The following is a 7662-nucleotide window of genomic DNA, read 5'->3' as shown; positions in this document are numbered from 1 at the left end:
TATGATATTGTCCTCTTTCCAGTAGATTTGTTCTTTTTCGAGATTTGCGCGCACTTTTCCGTGACAATCTGGATGTATACGATAATCCCTAGAAAAAGGCTCCACTCTTCTGTGAACCGATAAATGTATCGTTCGGAAAAATGGTTGATGGCGAGAGTGTTACGAGTTGGGTTTTCAAACTGCACGTGTGGTTATCGCTGCACGGCGTGCAGTTGTGCAGGCAGACGGGATCCCATGTAAATGCAGTTGTACAGGAAATCGAAAGAGAAATAAACGAACGCAATGTCTGCTGCTTAGTACAGTTTATTGCCCTCAAAAGTTCCCGCCACCCATGATCATGTTGGTAAAACAGAATACCAGGGTCTCTTATTTCATATACGTGCAATTGATCATTTCGTAGTTAAGAGATGCCGGTCAACCATGTTGTTCATCCTTAGACGGAGCATGTCTTACACTTGCTTGCCGTTGTGCAACTGTCCCCAGGGCAAGCGAGATCAATACAAAGGCATAGCGAGGCATCGGCGCATTTCATACATCCGCTCGCCTTTGTGCAACTTCTGCTAGGGCAATCGGAATCGGAAACAATCGGAAGACAAGCGCAGAGGTCGACTACAACTTGACGACCTGCAAAGGGAAAAGTCCTCACAATGATGCCTATACGGTGACATCGTTAATAATTCCAAAAGTCCTTACGTTCAAGCTCGTGTCCTTCAGGTGCAGCTTCACTGGCGGCAAATGCACCTTAAAAAGAAAGGGAAATTTTGAGTTTCTCGCACTCTCAAGTTCCTCCCAAACTTGGATCCCACCAGGTGAGCTGTTGCGTCACGCGCTTTCGACAGCTTGTTACGCGTCCTGAGCACCTGTTCACGTGACTACTTCATCTCTCTAAACGTGTTACCGAATGACGAGGAAAGCCTTCGTGTAGAAAACTTTCTGCTGTCTTAGGGCGAAGGACATGTTCAAGGAAAAAGGAAAGGTTAGGGGGGTGTATATCACCGTTTTTCAGTGGGTTCGCAATAAGTCTCAACCTAACTCAAGCTGAATTATTCTGGAGCGATCCGCTATGGGTAAAAGACGGGGACAAACACCGTAGTTCGGAACCCGCAAATGTTTCCAGCACCGTGTGTTCTTTTCAGTGGTTTACCCAGAATTCCAAGCGTGGATGGGTGTTGGAAAAAGTGGGTGGGGGTGCGTCATTATCATAGTTACGTTATAATAACATATCATCACTGACATGTATCTAAACCAGAAATCGTAAGGGCACCCCCTGTAGGGGATACACAGATCAAAAAGTTAGGGGGTGTCACTGAACATTTGGGCGGTGTTAGGGGGGTGCAGGAGGTCTTGATAAATTACTGGTTCTTGTGCTGTCCTAGGACATCTCCTCCGGCTATAGTAGAATAATTGTCAGTTGAAAACAACCGCAGCTCTCATAATGAAGCATTGGGTTTGATCAAACTTTCACAACATCTTATATTAGATCCCATATTAGTGTTACCAAAGAGGAGGACGAAGACAACAGTAAAACGTAGAGGCGTCATTGTGTCCACGAAGAGATCGTTGAAACTTTCCTGGAGAAAGAGAATAAAAGAACTTGTTTGTTTGAAGTCCTCAGAAATAGTTTTGGTAGAAACCTCACTTCCTCCGATACAGCCATGTGTAGTTTCAACGAAAGTGAAAAATGATGAAAGAAATATTAAACACGTATGTGTTTGTCCATCGATATATATGTTCCAGCCTCAGAACATGACTTGCGAGTTTCGCATCTGAAGTTAGGGTTCTAAAACTTTGACGTTGACGTTGAAAATACGCTTTTCGCCTGTTGTGCTTTTCTGATGATAAATGGACACTATTACAGGAGTCTTTTTTCCAACGCCCTCGCTTTTCAGAGTCATCTTTGAGTCGAGATATTTTGAGGGAGGAACAGACCGACGTCTTATCATATCACAAACGTGGTAGGGTTAGAACTGTGCCAAAGGAGTCGGGGTTATGAAGTGATTAGATGTATTCAATTGCATTACACCACATAATAATCAACGCAAAGCAATGCAAACAGCAAACCATGCTATGTAGTACAGGAAGTAATAAAGAGCGGTTATCTCTCAAAGAAGTGCTTACCTGTATAGAGAGGATACTGCAGATGTGTGTAGACTACAGAAACTGCCTGGCTTTTATATGACACTCCATACAGGCGTACGTGATTCCTTTGTCCTTCATAAATCTCTGTACGTGGACCGTTCCAGTAGGTTTTTAATGAGATTTCTGAAAAGTCCTCGACGAGAATTGACTTTCCAGTAAGTACCTTGTACATGGCATTTCCTTTGCAAGCACGCGTTCACAGCCACATGTGCACGTGGGATATAAACAAAATTCGACGCCAACCGTAATTAAGATTATGGCCATGACCGAGATAGGGATTCAGATTATACAGAGCGTGGAAACTGTTGTGTGGTGCATGGATTCGCAGAATACGCAATTAACACGTACACGAACAAAAAAAAAAAGGAGGGATGACACACAGCCACGTGAACACAACATGTTAGAAAAAAAAGACGCGTGTTGCTTACTACGTATTCCAAGGAGGAGACGAAAAAGTAGAAAGAAACAAGGATGGCAAAGTGTAAAATACGAAGCGACGCCGTGCAAAACTATGCGATAACCTCATAACTGAGGTTTCTCGTTTCCTGTTGTTGTACTTTCCGCTGCATTCCCCATTCAAATCAGGGAGAAGAAAGAAAAATGGGTGTGAAAAGGGGGTAACTTCTATAGTTGACACCGACGTTAACATGGCGTCTAATAAAGGGTGTAAAAAGTAGTGGTAAATGAAATCATCATTTATCCAAATTACTACCGGAAGGCGTACGCCTCCGTGGCTGACCGAATCAGAAGCGGGAAAACCTGCTACGCGTGGAAGTTCTGTTTTGAGAGTCATATAGCAGATAGAACTTTGCAACCTTTTAGGCACAACATATAGTGACAACTATTACCTTCTAACAGGTGTAGCTGCTCCACCCATTTTTCTAAGAGTGTAGGGAGACAACTTAACGGTCTCCCTGGTGCAACGAGAGATAACATATCAACGTGGAAGAAAATGCTGGGATAATTTTAAATTCGGAGTTTATGGTTTTCAGGTTCAGGTCAAATGTGGGAGCATAGCTGCAATGAGTTATCATGTAATGCTAGAGGAGAGGACAACGTGCCGTGGTGTTTGGCCTAAGAACAACTACTTTGGCGACACAATGCGTTTTGGTCAGATTCTTTCCCTGAAATCAGACAACTTTCTCAAGGGACTGCAGCGCTCATACGGTGTATCTCCCTGGGCGCAGACAAAAGCTCACCGGAAAAACGCTAACGCTCGTAACTTTGAAGGCGAACATAAGGTCACCGTTTTACTTGCTTCTTGTTTTCCTGCTGCTTTATTTATACATTGGCCACTAATAAAAATATTTAAGACAGGTCAATCAAAGCCTCTTACATATTTGACACGTTGGGGAGTGGATTAGTTCATGCAGAATATGCACGCCCGGAGATTGACCAAGGCTATGTTACGGGAGCCTTTTACGTATTTCATGCGTTGCGGAGCGGGTCAGTTCATGTAGAATATGCATCCCTCGGGACTGACCAAGGTTAAGTCAGGAGAGCCTGCTATGTATTTCACATGTTGCAGAGTGTATCCGTTTATGTAGAACACGCACGCGTCGAGAGTGACCAAGGTTATGTTAGGGTAGCCTTTTACGTACTTGATGCGTTGCGGAGTGGACCGAGTGGGTCAGTTCATGTAGAATATGCATCCCTCGGGATTGACCAAGGTTAAGTCAGGAGAGCCTGCTATGTATTTCACATGTTGGAGAGTGTATCCGTTTATGTAGAACACGCACGCGTCGAGAGTGACCAAGGTTATGTTAGGGTAGCCTTTTACGTACTTGATGCGTTGCGGAGTGGACCGAGTGGGTCAGTTCATGTAGAATATGCATCCCTCGGGATTGACCAAGGTTAAGTCAGGAGAGCCTGCTATGTATTTCACATGTTGGAGAGTGTATCCGTTTATGTAGAACACGCACGCGTCGAGAGTGACCAAGGTTATGTTAGGGTAGCCTTTTACGTACTTGATGCGTTGCGGAGTGGACCGAGTGGGTCAGTTCATGTAGAATATGCATCCCTCGGGATTGACCAAGGTTAAGTCAGGAGAGCCTGCTATGTATTTCACATGTTGCAGAGTGTATCCGTTTATGTAGAACACGCACGCGTCGAGAGTGACCAAGGTTATGTTAGGGTAGCCTTTTACGTACTTGATGCGTTGCGGAGTGGACCGAGTGGGTCAGTTCATGTAGAATATGCATCCCTCGGGATTGACCAAGGTTAAGTCAGGAGAGCCTGCTATGTATTTCACATGTTGGAGAGTGTATCCGTTTATGTAGAACACGCACGCGTCGAGAGTGACCAAGGTTATGTTAGGGTAGCCTTTTACGTACTTGATGCGTTGCGGAGTGGACCGAGTGGGTCAGTTCATGTAGAATATGCATCCCTCGGGATTGACCAAGGTTAAGTCAGGAGAGCCTGCTATGTATTTCACATGTTGGAGAGTGTATCCGTTTATGTAGAACACGCACGCGTCGAGAGTGACCAAGGTTATGTTAGGGTAGCCTTTTACGTACTTGATGCGTTGCGGAGTGGACCGAGTGGGTCAGTTCATGTAGAATATGCATCCCTCGGGATTGACCAAGGTTAAGTCAGGAGAGCCTGCTATGTATTTCACATGTTGGAGAGTGTATCCGTTTATGTAGAACACGCACGCGTCGAGAGTGACCAAGGTTATGTTAGGGTAGCCTTTTACGTACTTGATGCGTTGCGGAGTGGACCGAGTGGGTCAGTTCATGTAGAATATGCATCCCTCGGGATTGACCAAGGTTAAGTCAGGAGAGCTGCTATGTATTTCACATGTTGGAGAGTGTATCCGTTTATGTAGAACACGCACGCGTCGAGAGTGACCAAGGTTATGTAGGGTAGCCTTTTACGTACTTGATGCGTTGCGGAGTGGACCGAGTGGGTCAGTTCATGTAGAATATGCATCCCTCGGGATTGCCCAAGGTTAAGTCAGGAGAGCCTGCTATGTATTTCACATGTTGGAGAGTGTATCCGTTTATGTAGAACACGCACGCGTCGAGAGTGACCAAGGTTATGTTGAGGTAGCCTTTTACCTATTGATGCGTTGCGGAGTGGGTCAGTTCATGTAGAATATGCATCCATCGGATTGACCAAGGTTCTGTCAGGAGAGTCTGCTATGTATTTCACTGTTGGGGAGTGTATCAGTTTATGTAGAGTATGCACCCGTCGAGACTGACCAAGGTTATGTTAGGGGAGCCTTTTACGTATTTGATGCCTTGTGGACCGGTCAGTTCATGTAGAATATGCACCCTCTGGAATGACCAAGGTTAAGTCAGGAGAGTCTGCTATGTATTTCACATGTTGGGGAGTGTATCAGTTTATGTAGAATATGCACCCGTCGAGACTGACCAAGGTTATGTTAGGGGAGCCTTTTACGTATTTGATGCCTTGTGACGGTCAGTTCATGTAGAATATGCACCCCTCTGGATTGACCAAGGTTAAGTCAGGAGAGTGTGCTATGTATTTCACATGTTGGGGAGTGTATCAGTTTATGTAGAATATGCACCCGTCGAGACTGACCAAGGTTATGTTAGGGGAGCCTTTTACGTATTTGATGCCTTGCGGACCGGTCAGTTCATGTAGAATATGCACCCCTCTCGATTGACCAAGGTTAAGTCAGGAGAGTCTGCTATGTATTTCACATGCTGGGGAGTGTATCAGTTTATGTAGAATATCGCACCCGTCGAGACTGACCAAGGTTATGTTAGGGGAGCCTTTTACGTATTTGATGCCTTGCGGACCGGTCAGTTCATGTAGAATATGCACCCCTCTGGATTGACCAAGGTTAAGTCAGGAGAGTCTGCTATGTATTTCACATGCTGGGGAGTGTATCTGTTTATGTAGAATACGCACCCGTCGAGACTGACCAAGGTTATGTTAGGGTAGCCTTTTACGTATTTGATGCCTTGGGACCGGTCAAATCATGTAGAATATGCACCCCTCTGGATTGACCAAGGTTAAGTCAGGAGAGTCTGCTATGTATTTCACATGCTGGGGAGTGTATCAGTTTATGTAGAATACGCACCCGTCGAGACTGACCAAGGTTATGTTAGGGGAGCCTTTTACGTATTTGATGCCTTATGGACAGGTCAATTCATGTAGAATATGCACCCCTCTGGATTGACCAAGGTTAAGTCAGGAGAGTCTGCTATGTATTTCACATGCTGGGAGTGTATCAGTTTATGTAGAATACGCACCCGTCGAGACTGACCAAGGTTATGTTAGGGGAGCCTTTTACGTATTTGATGCCTTGTGGACCGGTCAGTTCATGTAGAATATGCACCCCTCTGATTGACCAAGGTTAAGTCAGGAGAGTCTGCTATGTATTTCACATGCTGGGGAGTGTATCAGTTTATGTAGAATACGCACCCGTCGAGACTGACCAAGGTTATGTTAGGGTAGCCTTTTACGTATTTGATGCCTTGAGGACCGGTCAGTTCATGTAGAATATGCACCCCTCTGGATTGACCAAGGTTAAGTCAGGAGAGTCTGCTATGTATTTTCACATGCTGGGGAGTGTATCAGTTTATGTAGAATACGCACCCGTCGAGACTGACCAAGCTTATGTTAGGGGAGCCTTTTACGTATTTGATGCCTAGTGGACCGGTCAGTTCATGTAGAATATGCACCCCCTCTGGATTGACCAAGGTTAAGTCAGGAGAGTCTGCTATGTATTTCACATGCTGGGGAGTGTATCAGTTTATGTAGAATACGCACCCGTCGAGACTGACCAAGCTTATGTTAGGGGAGCCTTTTACGTATTTGATGCCTTGTGGACCGGTCAGTTCATGTAGACTATGCACCCCTCTGGATTGACCAAGGTTAAGTCAGGAGAGTCTGCTATGTATTTCACTTGCTGGGGAGTGTATCAGGTTATGTAGATACGCACCCGTCGAGACTGACCAAGCTTATGTTAGGGGAGCCTTTTACGTATTTGATGCCTTGTGGACCGGTCAGTTCATGTAGAATATGCACCCCTCTGGATTGACCAAGGTTAAGTCAGGAGAGTCTGCTATGTATTTCACATGCTGGGGAGTGTATCAGTTTATGTAGAATACGCACCCGTCGAGACTGACCAAGCTTATGTTAGGGGAGCCTTTTACGTATTTGATGCCTTGTGGACCGGTCAGTTCATGTAGAATATGCACCTCTGGATTGACCAAGGTTAAGTCAGGAGAGTCTGCTATGTATTTCACATGCTGGGGAGTGTATCAGTTTATGTAGAATACGCACCCGTTCGAGACTGACCAAGTTATGTTAGGGGAGCCCTTTTACGTATTTGATGCCCTTGTGGACCGGTCAGTTCATGTAGAATTGCACCCCCCTCTGGATTGACCAAGGTTAAGTCAGGAGAGTCTGCTATGTATTTCACATGCTGGGAGTGTATCAGTTTATGTAGAATACGCACCCGTCGAGACTGACCAAGTTTTGTTAGGGGAGCCTTTTACGTATTTGATGCCTTGCGGACCGGTCAGTTCATGTAGAATATGCACCCCT

The 7662-nt window shown here is 45.3% G+C and overlaps 1 long non-coding RNA gene across 1 annotated transcript; it reads right to left on the bottom strand.

The window, feature by feature from the left end:
- Positions 1 to 311: 311 nt before the first annotated feature.
- LOC135376741 (uncharacterized) lies at positions 312 to 1639 on the bottom strand. The gene is made up of 3 exons (XR_010417826.1): positions 1499 to 1639; positions 694 to 741; positions 312 to 624 (listed from the first exon to the last, which is right to left on the bottom strand). It is a non-coding gene; the product is annotated as an uncharacterized LOC135376741 (long non-coding RNA).
- Between the last annotated feature and the right edge of the window lie 6023 nt (positions 1640 to 7662).

The sequence above is a fragment of the Ornithodoros turicata genome, unplaced genomic scaffold (assembly GCF_037126465.1).
Source record: "Ornithodoros turicata isolate Travis unplaced genomic scaffold, ASM3712646v1 ctg00001263.1, whole genome shotgun sequence".
In the NCBI taxonomy this organism is placed as follows: domain Eukaryota; kingdom Metazoa; phylum Arthropoda; class Arachnida; order Ixodida; family Argasidae; genus Ornithodoros; species Ornithodoros turicata.
This window is presented reverse-complemented; position numbering and strand designations above follow the sequence as displayed.